Source organism: Peromyscus californicus, unplaced genomic scaffold, assembly GCF_007827085.1.
Source record: "Peromyscus californicus insignis strain IS unplaced genomic scaffold, ASM782708v3 Scaffold_15__1_contigs__length_86483966, whole genome shotgun sequence".
Lineage (NCBI taxonomy): Eukaryota > Metazoa > Chordata > Mammalia > Rodentia > Cricetidae > Peromyscus > Peromyscus californicus.
In genome coordinates this window covers 54,334,169-54,353,548 of record NW_026294447.1, presented here as the reverse complement: position 1 = coordinate 54,353,548, position 19,380 = coordinate 54,334,169, and the positions used below count along the sequence as shown (strand labels likewise).

General features: G+C 49.9%; 2 long non-coding RNA genes across 2 annotated transcripts in view; one reads left to right on the top strand and one right to left on the bottom strand.

Moving 5' to 3' along the window:
- Window positions 1-13,981, bottom strand: part of LOC128110896 (uncharacterized) — a 47,566-nt gene extending 33,585 nt beyond the window's left edge. The window contains exons 1-2 of the long non-coding RNA XR_008218365.1: window positions 13,639-13,981; window positions 13,076-13,395 (exon numbers count right to left, since the gene is read on the bottom strand). This is a non-coding gene — a long non-coding RNA (uncharacterized LOC128110896). The remainder of the gene's footprint in view (window positions 1-13,075; window positions 13,396-13,638) is intronic.
- LOC128110897 (uncharacterized) lies at window positions 12,409-17,432 on the top strand. Its single transcript, XR_008218366.1, has 2 exons — window positions 12,409-12,962; window positions 15,092-17,432. It is a non-coding gene; the product is annotated as an uncharacterized LOC128110897 (long non-coding RNA).
- The last annotated feature ends 1,948 nt before the right edge of the window (window positions 17,433-19,380 follow it).

Genomic DNA, 19,380 nt, shown 5'->3' with positions numbered 1-19,380 from the left:
CACACACACACACCACACACACACACACACACACACACACACACACACCACACACACACACACCACACACACACACACACACACACCACACACACACACACACACACACACACACACACACACACCACACACACACACACACACACACACACCACACACACACACACACACACACACGCACACAAGTTTTAGGGTAGAAGAAAACGTGTTAATTCAGCACATTAGACTATTCCTCTGTATATTAACTCATGTGTCACAAGGCACATGCAATACAAAACATAATGTATAACATACACACACGACAGGGGGCGGGGTACCCATGAAGGCAAAAGTCTTCAGGCCCTAAAAGAGTACAGACATGACTATAGGCTGAGGAAAAAGAGATGAAGAGACGGGATGAGGAGGGTGGTCAGTACCTGGGCTGGACCAAGAGCTCTCTAACCTGAAGGGGCAGTATCCTGGCAACAGCGCAGATGTCTACAGAGCCCTGGTGACATGCTCTGCCACATGTATCACCATAGCTCCCCATTTTAGCCAAAATTCTGTTTCGCTTCCTTCTAACTATTCTAGTCAAAAGATGGAGTCTACCTGCTCTTTTTTTCTCCAAATACTAGCGACTTGTTTCTAACCATATGTCAGAGGTGATGTCACACAATTTCCAAGACTGTCATAAAAGGTGCAGATCCTTGGCAGGCTTCTGCCCTCCACCTACACTCCACCCCAACACATCAGCTACCTGTGGGAATATCCTGCCTGCCTCTATGCTAAGGAACACGAAGTGGCCACAGAGGGATGGAGGAGTGGGCTCCCCCATCTACATGCTGACCGCCCTCCAGCCCTCACCTTGGGCTGTGCACCTCTTCCAAGTCCAGGTACCAGGGATGTATGTCTTCCAGATGGTTCCAACCCCAGCCTCAGTCTGAGTGCAAGCTCTCACGAGGCCCTAGCAAGAATTACCTATCCGAACAAAATGGGCGCTTACTAGAGGCAAAAACCACCGTGTGGAGACATTTTTGCAGGCAGAAATAAATACTCCCTAAGCCCTAGTTCCACATCTGTGAAGCAGGAGCACCAGCAAAAGTCACCAAGTCCTTTGTCAGTAGGGTCTCCTCTTAGTTCCATTTCTGTTGCCATGACAACTACCCCAAACAACAAGAAGTTTTGAGGAGAAAGGGTTTGGGCTATGATTTCACATCAGAGCCCCATCATTTCAAAGAAGTCAAGGCAGGAACTCAAGCATAGTCATAGCATGTCTGACACTTAGTAGCAAAGACAGAATAAACCCATTGTTGCTTGCTTGCTCTCAGCTAGCCTCCTCCTCTCTCACACTGTTCTGGACCACATGCCTAGGGAATAGTGCCGCCCACAGTGGGCTGGGTCTTCCTATGTCAATTAACAATCAAGACAGTTCTCCAAAGACATACCCATAGGTCAACCTGATCTTGGCAATTCCTTACAAAGATTCTCTTCTCAGGTGATTCTAGGTTGTATAGGGTTGACAGTTAAATCAGCGCAGGTCTGTGTCCATGGCAAGCAGCTACACAGAAAGCCTATGCCTCTCATCAATGGCTGTTATTGCAAAGCAGCTACACAGAAAGCCTGCGCCTCTCATCAGTGATTGTTATCGCACCATTTGCAGAGGAGAAAACTGTGCTTGTAACAGCTATGGAGAATTGTCCAAGAAACAGAGAGTGAGAGGATGCAACTGGACTTAAACCCAGATCTGCGCAAGGCTCCGGTTTTTCTCCCTGAGAACAGCTTCAGGCAACAGGTGCAGAGCCCTGGAAGTGGTTGTGACAGCGTGAAGACGCTTGCTGGGGAACTGTCATTCCAAATGTGGGACTTCAGGTAGAGGAGCCATCAGCTGAGTGGAAGGGGGATCTAGGAAGTGGCCAGGAGGTCCTCGCCCAGAAAAAGCAAGCTTAAGAAAGACATTCAAAATGTCCTTTTTGTTTTCCTTTTCGTTTGTTTGTTTATTTATTTATTTATTTTCTGAGACAGGGTCTCATGTATCCCAGACTGCCTTTAAACTCACTCTGTAGCCATGGATGACCTTGAACTCCTAACCCTATTCCTGCCTACACCCTCCCGAGTGCTGAGACTGAAGTTATGTTCCATCACATCTTAGCTAAAATAATCTTAACCATAACCATCCTAAAAGCCTGCCTGGCAATCACATTTTTTTTTTACAACTACCTTATTACCCTTAATTCTCTTTGGGTTTCTACCCCACGAGGACAGGGTTTTAGCAACTCTGCTCTCCTTTCTTTAAAACAGGAATCAATAACATCGGCAAACCAGTGCCATTTAGAATCTGATAGATTACTTCTGCATAGAACTGCAGTAACCAATAGGCCCACCACAGAGATGGGCCACGTTTAGGGATAATAACCTGAGAAGGCTCACAAACAGTCTTTTCATGTTCTGAAGCACTGGGATGGATACTCGATGGGCAGAAACTGTAGGTAGAGCTATGCCCGGGAAGGCCCTGAGGCTTTGACTGTAGTTGGCTGGCAGAACAGACACCCCCTGCTCCCCCACTCAGGAGGATGTGTCTGAGAAGGTACAGGGCAGTACAGAAAGTCAGGCCACTGAGAAAGCCCAGCTGGGATGCCCATGAAGCCTAGCACCTCTCACTCAGTCATACTTGGTGAGCAGCAATCACTAAAGGCGTGAATCAAATTTGTCCTCAGGTACTGGGGACCTAGAGAAGAGGGACCTGGAGAAGGAGGGTAGCCTCTGAGGGTGATGCCCAGAAATAATTCAGGTGGATCTCAGGGTTGGTGTAGGAGCTCTGATAGGCAGGTGCAAGGCTGCCCCAGAACCAGGTGGTGCAGCCTGAGACATACCATACCCTCAGAGCTCCAACACAGAGCACAAACCCATCTCTTCCCAGATATGGGGATTCTGGCAATCTGCTTTGATAACTGGTTACTGAATTCTTCTCTTTGCTTGCACTAAAAAATCCACACAAGCTTCAGAAACCAAGAAGGGGTGAGATCCATGAGGAAGGGAAGGAAGGGGAGTTCCAGGACCCGTGGGCAGCATGGTCACGTGAGCATAGCTGCCTATTTCCAGGTGGATGCAAGCCAGCTCTGAGCCCCAGCCACCCTCAATAACCACGGTGGCTGCAGAATGACTAAGCCCCCCCCCCCTTCATAGTTCCTGTGTGACCTTGGGCTGTTTTCTTCCCATCTCTGGTCTTTGGTTTGTGGACCTGTAAGGGGGCCTGTGATTGACTATGGCTGTGTTCCTTTCTCCAGGTCCACAGCAGGGGCGGAAACCCTTCAGAGGGCACCTCTTTACATGCCTGTTACTCTTGGCATGGCAGGGTTGTCAGCCTGTCTTGAAGAAGCCTCTCTGCCAGGGGCATAATCCCCAGAAAATGCCAAGCAATTTGTCCACTGGCTAATAAGGAAGGCTTTTGGGGAGGAAGGGAGGGAAATAATAGAGGTAGCTAAGTGTAACCACCTGTGATCCTGAGACAGGCTTCTTCTTGTCCTATCTTTTCAGTCAACTCTGCGAAAGTCACCCACCTTGCTGAGCATGTTTACTTCAAAGCAACTGCTTACTTAGTGGTTGGGACACTGACCTTCTCTTTCCACCTATCACGGCCACTGCCAGGGCAGAGCTCCGGGATGCTGGTGCCCTGGATTCGCTCAGCTGTGGATGTCGGTCCGGGAGGCTGTTTTCAGGCCAGAAGCATCCTAAATGCATTTGCAAAGACACGGGGAGTCCCATGGCTCAGTGAATCAGGCTGGGACACTGCCCACTCCATTTCCTGTTGGCCAATGTCCACAAGAGCTGGGCAGCCAGGGCTGCAGCCAGCATCTACCTGGCTTTCCCTGCAAATCCCAGCAAGGTCAATGGAGCCAGGGTCTGGACAGCAGGACCTTCCTGGAAGATCAGCCAATGGGAATAAACAATGCAAAGAGAGGAGCAGTGCTGGTGACCCCAAGTTCATTGCTGGGCAATGGGTTTCCTTCAACAGTCCACACACCTTTGCTGTTCTATACTTATGTTACAGAGTATCAAGGATTGGCAACACCATACACTGTTTTAAATCCACACTCTTACTCAAATACCTCTTACAGCTCCCCATCATCTATGAGATAGGGATTATCCCTTAAACTGGTGTTCAAGACCCACTTCCATCAATGCAAGACTGACCCAGCCTTTCTCTCGGCCCAGCACTATTGCCTACAGTACACTTGCCCCTGCCTCAACCCTTGGGCCTTACTACTTTCACTCCTACCTTCCCTCCAACCAGAAATGCCTCTCCCCTTCCTCTCTGCTTGACAAACCTCAGCTCATCTCTTATCCTACCCAGACAATCTAAACTCTCCCTCTGTCCCTCTCCAGACATGCCAGCCATTCTAGCCACAGGTAATTACTTATTAGGCTTCTCTAAATGTTACCTTCATCTGGCCTCTCTGCACAAGCAAAGAAAATGCAACTCCTAAGTTGGTAGCCCAGACAAGACCAGTGCTAAGGAAATCCAGACGATGCGGCTCCACTCATCCTGGGTGTGTCCACAAAGGACTCAAACTTGACGTGCCACAGAGACACATGTTCCACCCCTGCTTTCTGTGGCTCCACACACAACAGCTGGGATATAGAACCAGCTCGGATACCCCTTGCCTGAGGAAAGGGTAAAGAAACCAGAATTTTATTTAACCATAAAGAATGAAATTGCCTCATTTGCAAGAAAATGGATGGAACTTGAGATCATCGTGCTAAGTGAAATAAGCCAGACTCAGAAAGACAAACGTCACATGCTTTCTTTCCTATGTGAAATCTAGAACTAAATGCATCCAAGTTTAAATGTCACATGCTTTCTTTCCTATGTGGAATCTAGATTTAAATGCGTACACACACAACATCAAAGTATAAATGGGGCTAGCTTGAGGAGAGGTAGGGTGAACTGGAAAGACGAAAAGCAAGAGAAGGAACTGAGGATAAAAATAGGAACAGAGTATACGATGTACATGTATAAAAATGTCATAATATAGCCTATCATTATATTCAATAGATAAATACTAATTAAGGGGCTGGGGTAATAACTCAGCAAATTATTTGCTCAGCTAGTATGAGAACCTGATTTGACCCTAGCACTCACATAAAAAGCCGGGCATAGGGACACAAACGTGTCATCCCAGAGTTGGGGAGGCAGAGACAGGTAACTCCCTGGAGCTCCCTGGCCAGCCAGACTAGTCTAATGAGCAAGTCCTGGTTCCCACATGAGAGAAATATGTCCCAAAACACAAAGTAGATAGCTTCTGAAGAATGTCACCTGAGGTTCTCCTCTGGCCTCCACTCTCACATGAACACACACACACACACACACACACACACACACACACACCCCACACACACAAGATAATGACGTTTCTTTTTCTTTTTAAGTCAAGGAAAAGCATGTGCATTAGGTGAGAGTGGAAGGGTAGAAGGGTCTGTGGCCTTTGGGGGGTGTCCTGCTGCTGAGTGGGTAGGCTAGCTTCCAGGCTCCAAACCCTAGTTTCATGTGATAGCCCCATGTTCCACCCCAAAGGCTGTTCTTCCCGATCACAAGCTCAGAGCACCTTTGAGTTCAGTCTCTGAGATGGCCACCAAGTGATAAGTCTGAGTGTAACTTGCTCAACCAAGGCACCGACAGGGCCCCGAAGACAAAGGAAGCCAGAGAGGGACTCCGCTGACGTGCATGAAAGCCAGAGAGACCGCTGACTTAAATCTTCAGATATATCCAAGGCCTGCGACGGTGCCTGGATGTAGCAGGTGACCTGTGAGTGTGGAAAGCCCGCAAAGATGGGGCCACTGGGGTCTAAGGCAGCCGAAGAGATAGTCTAGTAAAAGAGAGACACAGTCTATTTCTAGAAACTCCTTCCGAAAGACACTTCTAGAGCCACTTTGGCAATCCAGCCCTTGGAGCGATGAGTCATCCTCTAACACCATGCCGGAAATTAGAGGGCCACTTTGAAGTCAGCTTCAGCTGGGATGGTGACCCCAGAAGCCGAGGCTCATCCCAAGGGTGCAAGAGAAAAGGTTCTGCGGATTTTCACACAGTGGAGTAGAAGATGGAAGTTCCTGTCAGATGACCCTACTCGCCCAAGGTTCTCAGAGGGCACACCTGGGCAAATGGGTGGATTGAAGGCTGGCCAAAAAGCTAGTCTGGCTAGAGTGGAGTGGGGGAGCAGGTGAGATCCAGGTCCAGACAGTACAGGGACCTATAGGGACAGAGCAGGCACTGGCACTCCCCGAGCCAGCTGAGTGGGGGAGGGGACACAAGTCCACTGGGTGTCCCACGGGTGTCTGTAGTGGGCAGAAAGGGAGCAGGGGGTGTGGCTGGGAGGGAACCAGTGCTAGGGTGGCAGAGGTGTGGTGGGAAGTGGAGTGGGGGACAATCCCAAGCACAGGAGGTTGTTCCAGGAGGAACATTTAGAGCAGAAACGGCCATTGGTGACCACACCCGAGACAAGTGGCAGCCTGGAATTTCATAGTGCCTGAGATGACACTGACCCGGAAATTGTGTTCGAAACAACACAATTGGTCCCTCAGAGGTTCTGATTCAACAGATGTGCGACAAAGCCAAATAATCTGCATTTTAATAAGCTCTCCAGAGCCTGCACAGACCGAATGCCTGATCCTGTTTGGAAAATGACACTGGGCAGTGACAGCCTCCCAGCCTAGACGGCTACAGAAGCCAATGGAGAACAAGAGTGGCGTGTTGGCTTTTCCTGCGGCACCTAGTGGAGACAAGAGAGAAGCAGGGCTCACAGGCACACCACTAACTCTTACCCCAGTCTCACTCACCCTCATCCAGCCTGCCTCCAGGTCCCATGTGACAGCTAAGCCCTCCAGGTTTTAGATGGCTTCTCTAACAAAGAGCAAGGGTGATGTCCCAGGGCTACAGGGGCAGTAGCAATACACAACACATTGAAGCTGTATGTGTCTGCCATGGTAGCCTCGGCGTCGAGCAGAGCCTGTGCGTGCTAAGTTATTGCAAAAACACTGACAACTGACATGGGTCTGAGAGGAGGAAGATGCTGTGGTCCAGCCATCAGGCAGTAAGTACTGAGTGGGGCATTCCACTGGTGGAGGAGATAGTGCCAGGCCTGCACAGATGGACACTGTAGCTCTAAGGAGGTGACGGGAGTGTCCTCGAGCGGGCCTGAGTGTAGAAGCTGCAGCTGCACCCACAGGGACTTTCTGGATAGAGGCAATGTTGATCTTGTCAGGAAGAGTGACAGAGGAGCAGCCTCCAGCTCTCCTTTTCAGAAAGTAGGTGGATTTTTCCACTTTCGCTTTTCAGACAGAAGGCCCAGGATGTCGGCTTTTCACTTCTACATTCAGATTTTAGCACTGCAGAGCAAGGCGTACTGCTTTAGAAGTAGTCAATAAAGCAAGCGAAAGGGAAGACCCTACAGTCACAAATCATTTTAAGCTCGCACGTGCTGCTTTACTTAAAAATCTGAGAGCTGTCATTTTCCATCATTAGAAGACAATGATCATCATTATCGTCCACTTTCTGAATTAAGGAAGTCAGAGAACCCCAAGTGGGTGGAGACATGTCAAAGCCAATCTGAACTCCACTGGCTTCTCCGCAGCTGGACGGAGCGTGTGCCATCGGTGAGATCCCCAGATTATATTAGCAGATCCAGGCTGAGAATCAGGGACTGCTGGGAAAATGCTCTGGGCATTCCCTGCTTGCTTCTTAGCTTCCTGATGCTAAATGAGGCGCACACAGCAGGCTCGCAGCAGATCAAATTATTAAGAAACAAACCCCACTAGGAATCCATCGACCCTCTCAAACACCACCTCCTGACCTTGAGATTCGGGTTTCCATCATGTCACCGCATCAAGCCCTAATACACGCCTCTCTATCAGGAGGGCCTTGAGTAGGTGCAGGCTTAAACCCCAGAGAGCCACTGACATCTGTCATAAGCCATACAGCACAAACATCTAGAATGGCTTAGCTGATTGAATCCTGTGATGATGTTGAATCAAATCAACTTACCAGGGCCTGGGTAACCCCCAGCATTCACACACTCTGATGCCTCTGTATCCTGCTTTTTAATAGCCACACATACTAGAAATCTCACTGAGGCTACCAGGCACCCATCCGTTCTCTCAAAGTTTGGACTCTCTAGGTCTCACTGGGAACAAGCACTGGGAATCCTCACAAATAAAAACTCCATGCTGTGCGCCAGGAGGCTGCTGGTATTTTTCGGGTCACAGATGAATCACCATCAAGTTTTCTAGCCCATTGTTGGCTCCCCCACCTACCCTCATGAATCACCTATGATGAAACTTAAGGCTTTTGGCACCAGAGCAGCTTGGCAGTCCAAAGGAGGTGGAAGGGGGCTGGGGTTCTATTTGTTAAGACATCACTGGGAAGACATAGGCAAAGCTGACATCAGAACTGGACATTCAGCTGCTAGAGAAAATAACCAGGATGAGTTTTCATTCCGAGAATGTAAGGCCACGTAGCCGGCTGCTGTGTACTCTAGTGATCTCTCTTTACTCTCCACAAATTGTGGGCTGCAGATGGGACCTGGAAGCCTTGGCTCCTGGGGAGGGCTGATCTGAAAAAGTTTTGTAAAGCCAACAGCAAAGAGCATTAGGACCATAGCCTGGCTGAGCCTCCAAGGCCATCCTAGACATCTGCCCCACCGGTCTCCTGAAATTCTTTGGAACCCACACTCCCCAAGTCCCAAGCTTCCTCAACACTGGGAGTGAACTTTGAAAGCCTCACATCTATCTCCCGCTTGTGTTTGGGAGGATTAGCTCGCTGGCACCCTGGCGGGGAGGAAAAAGCGACCTTTGAAAGTTTCTGTTATGTAATTTTTATTCCGTGTCCCTTGTCAGCAGGTATAGGCTCACAGTGCCTTCTAAAGGGACTGGGGTGTCATCCTGCCTATCACTTCCCCCGGAACCCCAGGGGCATGTGGAACCTGGTGGAGTTATTTTAGCTGTCCCCAAAGAACAGCTAGCAGCAACCTTTTTCAGGTCACACCTGGCTTAGTTCTGACTCTCTTTGGGGACACATGTATTCAATATTATGCAGTTAAAAGAAATCTGATGTCCCCCCCTTTTTTTTTTTTTATAAAAAAAGGACAATTCAGGAGTCTATCAATAGCTGAATCACTCCATATGGTCTCCACGTCAACTCTTCCACATGCTTTTTTTAGTACAGTGGCATTATTTAAAAATTTGGGAGGAAGGACACACTTTGGTTAGCAGACACTCTGCAGCACCAGAGGACATAAGCTACAGCGTGGGGTGGTTAAAAACCTCTCAGTGTACTCTGAGCATCGCGCCAGGTCCTGCCATTTTGATACCTCTGTAAGTTTTGAAGGCTCATCAGCACTCTGGGCGCAGCTTCCTCCTCCAGCACACAAGGTGGACAAGGACCGCTCTGTAAGGGACAAGATGTTTACGGTCTGGTGGCTGCTCTCCCTCGCTCTATGTGAAAATGACTTCCACAGGAAGCCTTGACCCCCTGACAACATGCTACCTACCTACATGACACAGGAAGACTGCATGAAGAAGCTGGCAGAGACAGCCAGCCACTGTGCCTCGCCACTCTGAACCTTTCACTGAGTTCAGGGCTCTAATTAAGTACTTTCCATTTTCAAAACAAAGACAAGCAGTAATTACAATCTTCCCTCCTTACCTTCCAGGAATAGCCTGAGAACGAGGCAAAATCCCCAAGTCCCTTGACTTTGAAGCTCTGCAGCTAGGACGTCATGTTCTTCCTACCCCACTGACCCAAATTATATAACCCTTCTTGAGTGTCCTGCCACATGGATCCCAGAGAGGGTCACGGCTCATTCTAATGTTCTCAGATGTGTTCAAGGGAAGCCCCTGAGGGAAACTGGCATGTGTCTTTCAGGATGGGAGTTCCATCATCATGTACTCAGGGCACTGAGACTTGACCTAAGGTAACAAACGCATCTTTCAAAGTGACCGGGTCTTCATTGTTTATATGGATGTCTAATTGAACTCGTTACATAACTTGAGTGCACACAGCATTCTGGATCTATGAATAACCAGCTGTAGCCAAACTCTAAGGATTCTTCGAGTTTAGAGTTGAAGGACATCATTTGTTACTAACTATACACATTTATATACAAACATAAAGCCCCATCACAGAGTTGAGCCCAGACCCAGGGAGCGGGAATAAACCATCCCAAGCTACAGAGCCATGTTAACACGAGGATGAATGCTGGTTTCCTGGCCTCTTCCTTTTCTTGTACACCTTGATGTGCTCTGTCCATACAACCATCTTCAGTGACAATCACTGTGGAATGGAATACTCCAGAGACCTCCCAATGCTGAGCGCTTCCCCACCACCAAAGAAGCCAATGGCCTCGCTCCCACTTAGCTGGGGTGAGCCCACAGAGGAACCGCCTTCACCTTGTCATTTATGGATGCACCAAACATATCCTTCTGCTCTCGCTCAGAAATCTAGGCACCTCAGATGGACTTTAACCAGAGGCCAGCCTAAGAACTGTGTGGAAGAGCTCAGCTTCTGAGATCTTCTAGAAAGGAAGTGGGTTTAACTGAGAAAAACTGAGAAGGAAGAATCTATTCTGCACTGTCCATTTTCACGGTGCTGTGCATGTGTTTGTAGGGAAAAGCCCCAAAGATGTGAGAAAACTGATGAGTTAAAAGTAAGTATCAGAATGGGGATCAATGGTGTATTGTGTAATCCAGTTTCGGGCACTAGCAGTATGATATATGATCTGAAAATCGTTATTTCATAATTACGTTGTCATTTTCAGGAGTAACATAATGAAGATCATTCCTCTGCATTCATTTTTATTCAAAACTGTACCCGTTAATCATGAGGACCTAAAACACACAATTCTGGGAGATTAATAACGCCACCAAGATGCATTATTTTCCCTTCACAGACCCCACAAGCACGCGAAAAAGAAAGGAAGCTTTTTTTCCTCTGGTTTTGTGAATTTCAAATAGCCATCAAACCCTGCTGGGAGCCGAGTTTCTGGGAAAAGGTGGCATGTGTCCATTTGATTTGGGATTCAGTACTGCTTTAAAAGGCTCATTAATCTACATCTTTAAAAGGCTGATGACAACCCATTAAGAGCCCATGGGTCAACTTGACGCATTCAGCTCTAATCACAGCCCCAAATGAAATAAAGTTAAGTGAGGGTCTGAACACCCTTGCTGACCACCTTTCTCGTCACAGTCTCCCTGAGTGTCCTCGGTGGACTCCACCTGTCACCAACATCACCAGCAGAGAGTAGGGGCGTGAGACCAAAGCACTACTGACCGTGGTTACTCACATTGATGGTTCAGGCTGAGATTCGCTCATAACATGTAGCTGATTCCTTTCAGAGGGCCGCAAGGCTTGTTAGCCATGCTGCTTCCCAGCCTTCTGTGTGTCACGGTGATACATTGAATTTTATCAGTTCTTAGGGGCCAAAGTCATCTCTCCAACTGAAATGCCTAACCTATCCCACAACCCCAGTCTGGCACCTTGGGACATTTTATAGCCACTATGTTTTTGTCCAATAAATAATCCACTAAAGCAGGGGCGTCACCTCCTTTGGCTGAACATGCCTCTGACGGCTCTTTCAACACCGAGTCCTCTTCCTGGAAATCAACAACCTATTCAGTCCATCAGTCTGTGACTGATGGGCCTCCCACACCCTGGTTCAGTCTTGTGACCCACTAGTTCTCATACTCAGAGTCCTGGAACTGAGAGGGAACTGAGACATCACCCAACCCAGCCCTGATCCTTCTGTTGACAGACACTGAGGCCCCTGTGGCACAAGGGCTTCCCCTGCACAGCACCATCACTTTCCACATGGTGTGTAGACTTAAATACTCAACCTCTTAAACAAGTGCTCAGACCAGGACCAAACGATTCCCCATGGCCTCCTTGGTGAGGATTACCTACATGCACGTATGGGAAGAGTCACTGGCTGCCTATCAGGGAAGCTGGGCAAGCCTCATGTCTGTATCACAGTCAATGCCCTCTCCCTCTGGGCTAAGAAGTGTGAAGTTCTGCTGACACACAGAGCGGTGGCAACTATGAGTCAGGACCCAGGTGGCCTCTGCCTTACAGCCATGTGGAATCAGCCCCCAGCTTCTGTGGGGTAGCTCTCTCTAATACTTGCACAAGCAGCCCGGGTGCTGCTGATGGGTCTTGCCCAGGGGTAAGGCTGAGGATGCCATGTGAGGCTGAACTTGGTTGAGGCACACAGTGCAGAATGGGAAACATGGGAGTAACGGACACCCTTCTCCATCCTTCAAGAGCTCTGGAAAACAGAGCCCGGAAAGAAAGCACAAGGAAAACGTATTGACGCCACCCCCCCCCAACACACACACACACACACACACACACACACACACACACACACACACACACACACACACACACTGCACCCCCAACTGAACTAAGAGGAGGCTTCACAGTTACCACACACATTAGGATTGGCAGCATTAGATGGAGGAGTGAATGGAAAATCCATTCTACTAAGCAATTTATTCCCTCTCAGCCGTCATTGGAAGGAGTATTTTCACACACATGCAGTGGCTCTCAAGACGGAAGCAGCTAGTGGAGGAAATGAGGCAGGCGTGTCTGTGATAAAAGGGTCAGTTTGATGAGGTAGTGAGCACCTTGATTTCCGCCTTGTGACCTTGATTAGCACATCCAATCACTCCGGGCCTCAGTTTCCTTATCTGAAATACTGAGAAGGGGAACCCTACTTCCTTGGAGTGGTTTGAAGATACACCACTCAGCAATGCCTGGGCACCCACTAAACATCATGGTCCCCCAAGTGACTAAGTCCGAATCCAGGTTTCACACATAGATGGTTATCTAGACCAAACAGGTCTCTTGCTTGCTAGCCTGCATGCCAAGCCCGCTGCTGTCTCCCAGATAGCCCAGAAAAACACCGGGTCTTGAAGGCACCTTAGCAGTTCAGACTCAGGTAAGGTTTGGGGACAGATTCCAGGCACTGGGTGGTGGATGGAGAGGGGGCTTAGAGGCTGCCTCCAAGCCCTGCGAAGGGGCTTTGTTCCCGAGGCGAAGGGCCTGGCTTACCGAGAAGAGCATCCGGAGGCAGGTGGGGGGCGCGCAGGGCACGCAGCAGAGCCACAGCCTGGCCCGGGCCTGGGGCGCGGGAGCCAGAGGAAGGCGAGAAGAAGGAAGAGAGAGAGGTGGCCGCGGGTTCCTGCCTCATTCTCCCAGGCAGCAAGGACCCACTGGCCGCTGCCGGCTGAGGCTGGTCGCCCAGCACCGGAGCCCGATCGTGCTGCTCATGTCCCCGTCAGCCGCTGGCGAGGTGTGCGCGTGGCTGGGTTGTCCGCAGGCGATACCCGGGGGCTCTTCATGCCCCGCGCCTGGGCTGGGAGGGAAGATCTCTGAGGGCAGCAGCGCCGGGGAAAGGAGAGAAAGAAAGCGTGAGAGCGCACTGAGCTGCGCCCCGCGGGGCCAGGGGCGGGCAGCACCGCGCGCCCCACCCACCGCGCTCTGCGCCCCGCGCCGTGCACCCGCCGGCCAGCCGAGCCCCAGAAACTTTAGCACATGGCCGGTCGGCCGGCCGCGGTGGCCCGAACCGCCCCGCTGGTGGCGTAGTCCCGCCCCCGCCCCAGATCGCAGCTTACCGGCCGCCACCGCAACCGCAGCGGAGGGTCGCCCACCTGGCCGCGGGGAGAGTGGTGCGCACCAGCGGGGGAGAAGGAGGGGGCGGCGACGTCGGGGTCCCCGCGGGGGAGGGGCAGCTCAACAGCACCCTTAAGGCATCCAGGGAGGGGACCGCGAGCCAGTTCAGGGGGTCTGCAGGTCCGGATTGGGGAGGGTCCGTGAGTCCCCCGCCCCGCGGCGCAGATGCTGACGACGCGCGCGGGCTTCCCTGGCCCGGGTCTGCGGAGCCAGCCCTGTTACCTAGCGACTCGCTCCGGGAAGCCCACGCTGACGCGCTAGGAGCTGGGCTGCGGCAGAGGGGAGGGGAAGAGCAGGGAGGGGAACGAAGGGGGAGAGGAGGGGAGCTCCAGTGGGGGAGGGGGCAGGGGAAGGCTGGTGTGGCCGGCCAGAGCTCCTCCCTCTACCTCTACGTCGCTGCTGGGGAGTGGGCCAGGAAGACTCTGGCCTCAGCCTGGACCCCGAGTATCAGGGACCTGCTCCTGGGAGAGGGTAGATGGAGGGAAAAATGGTGATGCAGGTTTCCCAGCGCTGGGGTTACAGCAGCAGGTGGCGGCGACGTGGCCTGTGGAGGCCTGACGCCCACGGGGATGCAGAGATGAGCCAGTGAATGTGGCTGTGGGCCCGTGGGTGGGTGTGTGTCAGACGCCCCCACCCACGTGGAGTACTTGGGGACCTAGGGACTTGGATGAGAGAGGTGCCTCCCCTTTCCTGGCCTCCTTCCCTCCTTCCCGGACATTTTGCTCTTGCGCTGTCCTCATCATGGAAGCTCTGGTCGCTCTCTTAAGGTTCTGAGCTCCTCCTACCTCTTGGAGAACCAGAGGATGGCTGCTAGGTTAGTGATGGCTCTGTCCCCCGCTCCATGACTCCTGGCCAATGCACCTGGTGTCTAGTTGCAGGAAGTCAAAAGCCTGCCTCCAGGTGCTTCTCTCTACAGATTCACTGCCTCTCAGGCCAGAATGGGCTTCAAGCCCTGGTGCATCCAATTATTTGCAGCTTATAGGACGCTTCAGAGTAACTTAACATCCTCACTAAAATGGAGTCTTCGTCCCAAAAGGTCATAGCGAAGGACTGGTCCCTGGGGTACATGAATGTGAGCACACATTTTCTGTAATGTGTACAGGACATCTCCTGGTTCTCCAGAACCTCTCCAAAATACACCCTCAAGGCTCAAAAAGAGTCCTTGTCAAAGCAGGCAGGGACCACAGTCTCTGTGGATCATGAGGCAAAATGCCAAACTCAGTGGGTACCTCTGAAATAGAACCCAGACCCTTTGGTCAGCAGATTCTCAGATCCGATCACCACCACCACCACCACCACCACCACCACCACCACCAGGGCAGCAGCTGGGTGCAAGGACTTCTCTGTAAGTAAAAGGCTCGCACAGGTACAGTGATACTTTCCCTTCCCTACCAGACCCAGGACAGGAGCACCTGCCACCTCCTGGGAGGACCAGTCCCAGCCTCACCCTGCACTCTTTCCAAGGCTGCTGTTCTCTTCCTGGCTGGTGTGAATGAAGAAGTCACAGCAGAAGGCAGACCTTACAGAGAATCAGACCTGTGTGGGACCTGCAGGGGACCTCTACAGTATCTCCTGCAGAGCCGAGCGACTCCCTCCATGAAGACTTTGAGCTTGTGAGAGGAAGGAGAGGCCGCTGAGGCTTTTCCTGGGGGGGGGGGGGTCTGCAAATGGGGCTTTTTCTCCATTCATTTATTCATCTATATTGTTGAACCCCCTACGGACCATTCCAATCAGAAACCAGGCAGGGCCCCCAGACAGCACTTTTCTAGAGAAAACGGCCGTCATTCCTAAGCCCCAGGCAGCAGTTATGTTCTGACATTTCCCAGCAAATTTGAAATCAACATCTCCGAGTGTGCCCCCAGTTTTTATGGGTGATGGCAGCTCAACAACCCACTTTCTTCAGCGCTAACTCCTCACTTTGGGGGATAATTTGACATTTCATTTGGTCAGGGAGTTCAGTGCTTAAAATATACAAAACCTCAGAGTGTCTGTCTATTCCAGGCCCAGCCGTTTGCAGGTCTCACTATTCCAGAAACCTGAGAGCCAGTGGGAAAGCATGATTTGAGAGTGTGTCTCAGTCATGGTTTATAGTATAGTAACACAGCAAAAACAAACCAATACAAAACCTAGTGCTTTCATCGTGTGTGTGTGTGTGTGTGTGTGTGTGTGTGTGTGTGTGTGTGTGTGTGTTCATGGGGTGTATGTATATGTGTACGGGAGTGTATGTGCACACTTGTGCAGAGGTCAAAGGTTGATAGGTCTATGTCTGGTATGTCTTCTGACACACTCTGCCTCTATCTTTTGAGCCAGGGTCTCACACTGGAACCTAAGTTCATCAATTTGGCTAGAATGCTTGGCCAATGAACCTCAGAAATGTGCCTGTTTTTGTCCCACCCACCCCACCTCTCCTGCTGGCAAGCACCACTATATCTGTTTTTTTTTTAAAAAAAAAATATGGGTTATATGTTTGTATGAGAAGCACCCTACAAACTGAGCTCTCTTCCCAGCCCCTGGACTCAGTACACTGATGAGATCTAAATGTCCACATTCATGCAGCAGTACTCAAAATAGCTAGAATATGGTTCGATCTAAATGTTCCACAACAGATGGATAAACTGTAGTATATATACACACAGTAGAATACTGTATTAAATCATAAGAAGAATGAAACGCTGTCATTTGTGGCACCCTCGATGAGTCTGGAGGACGTTACATTAATGGAAATGAGGCAGACACAGGATATTAATCAGGGATCTCTAGAAGAGCAGAGCTGATAGAGTAAGTATATTTTAAAAGGGTTATTCAGATTGGCTATGTAATATGGTCTGGGCAGTCAAACAAGGACTACCTTGCATCAGAAAGACTGAGTGAGACCCCAGCCGTTGCTCAGTCCATGAGGCTGAATGTCTCAGCCATCCCAAGCTGGTGCTGAAGGCCCATTGGATTTCTGCAGGGCTGCCCCCTACTCCACATTGGAAGTCAAAGCTGGGTCCTAGTATCAGTGAAGGATGCGGTAGAGCCAACAAAGTAGATGAACTTGCCAACAAGAGTGAAGGCAAGCAGGTAAAAAGTAAAAAGCAAACAACAACAAATCAGGAGGACCACTAACATTCAGAATAGGTCTCCCCACTTCAAATAATCTGATCAAGAAAATTCCTCACAGCAGTTCCTAGAGGCCTCCCCTTAGTTGATTCCAGGTTGAACCAACCGCCACACATAATTAGTTAAACACTGTGTGGAATCTAGAGATGCTGGAGTAGAAAATACAATTGTACACAGCAACAGGACAGGAGAGGACAGGGTGAGGAAAGCCCCAAGGTTCAAAGTTACAGTCAGGAGGAATCATTGCTAGGCTTCTGTGGCACAGTTGAACGGCTACACGCAACAATATCACAATGCATATTTCAAAATACGTGGAAGGCAATGGGGACCAACATTGCCTCCCCTTCCTCTCTCCCTCCTCCCCTCTCTCTTTCTGTCTTCCTTTCTTTCAACAGGTTCTTTCTATGTATCCCAGGCTAGCCTAAAATTTCCAACCCTCCTGTATCAGCCTGCTGAGTGTGGATGCCAGGAGAGAGAATTTCAAATGTGTTTTACCACCAAAAAAAAAAAATGTTTGAAGTAGTGGGTATGTCTGATCAGATGGTAGTGTCATGCATGTGAGCATCAAACGTCACCCTGGGTACTATACACATGTGCAATGATCATGAGTGATTAAAACAAATTTGCAAGATCAGGATCTCTACCTGTTGTTAATGACTTTCATTCTCCAGTGCTCACAGCTCCTGAAGCTTCCAGGCCCCTGTTGCACTGGCCTCTGTCACCCACGTAGGTGGGTGGAGCAATACCTCAGTCTCACAGCCAATCTCAGGGTAGAGCTTGGTTCTATGCTTCTTCCTGGGTGGTGTGGGAAGGCCCTTTCCCAGTCATCTTCCAGAGTGTTCCTTGTGTTCCCACAACGTCAGCTTCTATGGGATAAATGCCACAGGGAGATGAGCAGAGCATATGTTAGCCAGCAATGAAGGGTGACTAGCAGGCCTCATCCACACAGCTGCAGCCCCTTGAATCATAGATCATGGAACAGTGTGGGAAATAATGAGATCTGACCAGATACAGGAGAGAAAGCAGAAGGACACCAGCGTTCTGTAGGAAAGGAAGTACTGGGATCCACAGCTTTCCTTTGCAATGCTCACATCAAACCAATTAACCTCTTGACTTCATTGCAGAGGTAACAAATACCTAGAGTGGACACTGGGAACAGCCAAGGCAGTGGGCGAAAGGAAAGATACTAAGAAAGAGGTGTCACCAGCTTCTAAAGACTGTCTTGCTGGACCCTACAGGTCAATCCAGGCCACCAAAGACACGGTTGCATTTCTTCAGAACAAGGAAGAGCATTTTCATACTTGGTGAATGGTGAGGAAATTATATTCATAAAGCTCAGCAATGACTTTCATTAACCATTATATGGATTCACAGCTGCCTGTTCGCTTATGTGATAAAGCGGGATATGGAGACTTATTAATATCCAGCCCCAGCTAAGAGAAGCCCAACACTAGATGGCCTGTCTTGGTAGGTAGTGAGTTCCCTGTCACCTGTGATTTTCAATCAAAAACAGAAGCTCTAATAAACTGTGACTTATTGAGAAGGCCCCAAGATACTGTGAGGGTCCAGCCTCATGTCAGGATTCCTTGCTTTCTGGTCATCATGAGAATTAAAACTATAGATAAGCAACCCCTCCACAGAGCACACTCAGGAGGACCTGTTGCTTCCCAAACCAATGTCTGATGCCTAATGATGAATGCCCTGGCTCTCGCTTCCTGCTTTCTGGGTCACCATTATATTCAGGTGACTCATGTGATGTTTTCATGTGTTTACAAGGGGTTAGATTTGGTGTCAGGAAAGTCAGTTCATCATTGGGCTTCTGTTAGGATTTCCAGGGACATCATTGAACCAACTGCCAGACTCTGCCATGGACAGAGCACTTACCCTTGGAGGCCTGGCCCCCTGGGCCCCTAGACAGCTTGAGGAGATTTCAATGATGATTTGGACAATGTCAAAAGCAAATGAGATCTACAGCCAGGCACATGGATCCAAGGAGGCTGACTCCCAATGCTATTAACTGGGAACTTGTTTCCTTTCCAAGTGGGATCCAATGATCTCCAGGAGGAGAACCCAAACCCCATGGTCATTTTGCTCCCCCACTTTAAGCTAGATTGAATGTAAAACAGGTTAAGTCTCTCCATCCCAGACAGTCTGGAAAACACTGTGGTGTGACAGTGACAAAAGCAGAATGTCTCCTGCCATAATCTACGGCGAGTGCAGAGACTTCTCGACCTGCAAAGGAGAAGGTCCCTTAATGAGTAACGTTGGCAAAGGCTGAATTGATTAGACTAGCTTGTACTGTCTCTGTGCACAGACTGGCTTTCCAGTCCCTAAGTGGCTCTATCCCACCCACGCTGCAGTGAATTCTAGGTACCAATTTTCCTACAGCCCTCACTACTTTGAGAATTGATTCCTCCCCTGCATCGAAGTAAAATGGCAGGAAGAAGGAGCTCAGTCTGCTTTGCAGTTGGCGTTATTCTTGCCATGGCTATTTCCAGGTGCTGGTAAGGTGTTTTGGTCCTTTGCATGCCCCCAGGGTGGAGCTTTCCTCCTGAGAGGCACTGAAGCCTATTCAGACTATT